Source organism: Pleurodeles waltl, chromosome 3_1, assembly GCF_031143425.1.
Source record: "Pleurodeles waltl isolate 20211129_DDA chromosome 3_1, aPleWal1.hap1.20221129, whole genome shotgun sequence".
NCBI lineage: Eukaryota > Metazoa > Chordata > Amphibia > Caudata > Salamandridae > Pleurodeles > Pleurodeles waltl.
Window position 1 is genome coordinate 234,522,998 of NC_090440.1, and position 3,968 is coordinate 234,526,965.

Here is a 3,968-nt window from a genome sequence, read left to right on the forward strand (position 1 = left end):
GAGGCTGGGTACCTACTTGAGAAAGTGTGATTGAAGAGGGGATTTTAATAGCCGTCCCTTGACAGAAACGAGGAACTAGAAGGAATGAGTTGCATTAAAAGGGTTTTCCCGGCAGTAAAAACGAATAGTTCATGAAGGCCAAGTAGAGGGCGAGGCTAGGAACAGTGAGGCTAGAAAGACCTGACAACAGGGAGAAAGAGCGAATGATGGAGAGCCGCCCCGAGGGCTTGAGGAGGGGCTAGACGCTGCGGCCGGGGCACAAAATGGAGAAAGGATAAGGAAGAACTAGTAGAAAAGTCAGTGACCGCAAAGTACTCAAATGTACACAAAAGTATCATACCTACAGGATTAACCAGACCAGATCGACCTGGTCTGGGGGTGCCATGTACTGAGAGGGCGTCCTTTACCGCTGATTGCAAGGCAGTAAAGTTGGGATTCTGTCATGGCGTGTTTGTTCATTTATTTAGTTGACAGCATCACATTTCAAACAGAGTAGTGGTACCCGGCATCTTCAGTGGGCGTGGTTTACAGAAACCCGGAGTTAGTGCATGTGATTGGAGTTGTACATTTTGATTATGAGTATAAGCAGCCTTGAGATAGCTACAAGAACAGAAAATGACGGACATCTTCATACATGTATTATGCAAACATTACAGGTAGGGACATCAATGCAAATTAATTAAAAATACATAAATACAGAGTGTTCGGGTTGCAAAAGATGAGACCAATATCAGTCGTTGCCTTCCTGCACCAGGAGATGATTCTTTAGGGCAGACTTGGGGTCCTCTGTTTATCAGCAGGAAGAAGAGAGGTTCAGTGAAATGGACTCAGCAATTAGAAGGACCAGAATCACGACGCAGGGCGGTGTTTGAGGATCCTGGCTGCAGTTCAGAGGTTACGAGTAGGGTTAAAGCAAGTACCCTTGAGTGAAAGGTAGCCAGGGAATAACCCATAATAAACTTTAAAGATGAGCCTTAGTAACGTGGAAAGGACTGAGGGCCAGATGTACCAAAGGGTTTTTCCCATTCTGTGTCAATGGGAAAATGTGTTTGTACATATGGCCCCGAGTTATTACAGATTGCCAGCCCAACTGGAAGCAACAGAAAATGGTGGAGTGTATCTGGCAAGACTAGATTGTCTATATGTTAATCTTTAGAACTTGGGTCAAAATGGCAAAGAAGCAAGGACAAGATAGTTAAGTGATTCTGTGACTCTGCGGAACAGAGTAAAGGGATGGTTTTACACACATTTTACATTTATTTGATACCTTGTACTGAGGATGGTAGCAATGGTAGTGACGAGGGATTCCACTATATTTGTTGGACTGAAGGGAACACTGAGATTTCCAGTGGAGAAGGCGAATGCCAGGATGTCGGGTGAGAAGTGATGGAAAGTAATTAAAACGGGTGTAACAGAGAAAGAAAAGATAACCGCCGCCCGCCAAGCGGGAACCGCCAGAAGACCGTACTGCGGTCAAAAGACCGCGGCGGTCATTCTGAGTTTCCCGCTGGGCTGGCGGGCGACCGCCAGAAGGCCGCCCGCCCGCCCATTGGGAAACCCCCTTCCACGAGGATGCCGGCTCCGAATGGAGCCGGCGGAGTGGAAAGGGTGCGACGGGTGCAGTTGCACCCGTTGCGATTTTCAGTGTCTGCTATGCAGACACTGAAAATCTTTGTGGGGCCCTGTTAGGGAGCCCCTGCAGTGCCCATGCCATTGGCATGGGCACTGCAGGGGCTCCCAGGGGCCCCACGACACCCGTTCCCGCCAGCCAGGTTCTGGCGGTCAAAACCGCCAGAACCAGGCTGGCGGGAAGGGGGTCGGAATCCCCATGGCGGCGCTGCCTGCAGCGCCGCCATGGAGGATTCTTCAGGCCAGGGGAAAACCGGCGGGAAACCGCCGGTTTCCCTTTTCTGACCGCGGCTTTACCGCCGCGGTCAGAATTGGCCTGGATGCACCGCCAGCCTGTTGGCGGTGCATCCGCGGTCCCCAACCCTGGCGGTCTATGACCGCCAGGGTCGGAATGACCCCCAATATCTCTGTCATAGGTGAATTTAGTTTGAGCGATCGTAGTGCAAACAAGTGTCAGATCAAAGTGAGACAATTCTTCCTGCATGATTGGAGGAGGGTCAGAGGTTTTCGATGGAGAAAAATATTTGGGTGTTATGAATGAATAGATGTTTTGAGAAACTAAATGAGAAGATGATGGCACAAAAAGGGAGGCCTTAAAGAGAAAATGAGAGTGGACTGGGGACTGAACCTGAGGGATGCCAACTGGTACAGCACTGGGTGCGGATTTCCTGCCTATTTAAGGTGTCTGAGAAGGACTGATCAAGAGGCAGGAGGAAAACCAATTGATGGGAGAGCCAGTGATGCCTTGGGTTTGAAGAGGGTGGGTGGGGAGAGTGCTCAGCCATGTCAAATGCAGCGGAAAGAGCAATGACAATGAGAATTAAATATAGATCATTGTGAAGGGCCACCACGATGAAGCTGGAACGTGTAGGAAAGGTATATCAGTAGCATGCACAGAAGCCAGACTGAAAGCCATTGAACAGGTTGTTCAAGGAGGCACTCGATTAGATTAAAAAAAGGGAGTGTGGAAACTTCGGAAGAGAGAAGTAAGGCAGGGGAGAGCTTTACAGGAGACAGCAAGGAGCATTATGGTTTGAGCGATGGTGACTTGCATGGATGAGCTGCACAGGTATGAATGCATGTGGCATTTGTATAGCGCAAACCTACCTAAAACGTAGCAGGGCGCTGACGGGTAAAACACAAACATACAGTTAGTGAGTGATTGGACTGGGAAGCTGGGTTCTGATAGTCAATGTGGACTGTTACATCATTATGGAATAGTATTCTGTGGAGAAGTGTGTCTTCAACTCTTTCCTAAATTAAAGCAGGGTTAGGGCAGTCCTGATGGATTCAGGTATGTCATTCTAGATCCTGGGAGCATGGATGAGCATCTTCTGTTGCTTGCGTTTTTTTACTTCTTCATCTCCATTATTATGGCGTCTTGCATGTGGGTGTGATGACAGCAACTAGGTGTGGTAAGTTTGTGAGCCAGGTAGGTGGCACACTAATCATGATGATTTTAGCGATGGGACAGTTGATTTTGAAGATGGTGTGAGGTGGCAAGGAAACCAGTCAAGCTCCTTCAGGATTGGAGCGATTTGGCCTTGTGGTATTATGCAGGTGAAGTGGTGTTTAAGTCTAAGTGCAACGCAAAATGATATTGAGGAGTTGTGTTAGGGTAGGGGGACTGTGATGCGAGAAATGTAGCTAGAGTTTTTCAAATCACAGTGATCTTAAACGAGGATTTTGCCAAGAATTTCACTGAGAGTAATGATTGAGAAATGTGTCCTTGGTGTGAGTTGCTGAGGATAGAGTTCAAGTGAGTTGTTATGCCTCTGAAAGTAACCTAAATTAGAATTTTGTAGATCAAAAATTCTGAGTGGACTTATTTGTGCGCCATTTGCAAAATAATTTTATAATTTGATTTTCATGGAGCAGAGGTTTGGTATTATCATGCTGTGGGCGAGATGCTTACAACGAAATTGTGCATAGGCGACAGTGTGGTTCAAAGGCTTGTTTCAGGGCATCGTTTAATGGGTAGAATGATGTCCAGTGTAGGAGAGTTAAGAGATTATTGTATATTTATTGGAAGAGTGCTAGAAATGTGTTTAGAGAATGTATCCATTGGTGATGGGGCATAAGGCAGCAAATGCGTGGGCACGACGGATAGTGACCAGAGTTATCAAGATGGCATGGTCAGAGGATCATACTGGGTGACGAGTATGACCAATTTCTCTGCTAAATACAGTGTATTAATAGGATTACATGTTGTTGAGAGATGTTTATTGAGTAGTGCATATAAGCAAATATTTGGGAATGGAAAAGAAGGAGATTTAGAAAAATGAAGGGAATTTCATTTTCAAACTCACAAAAGGTGATGGAAGGAATGCCTGTGATTT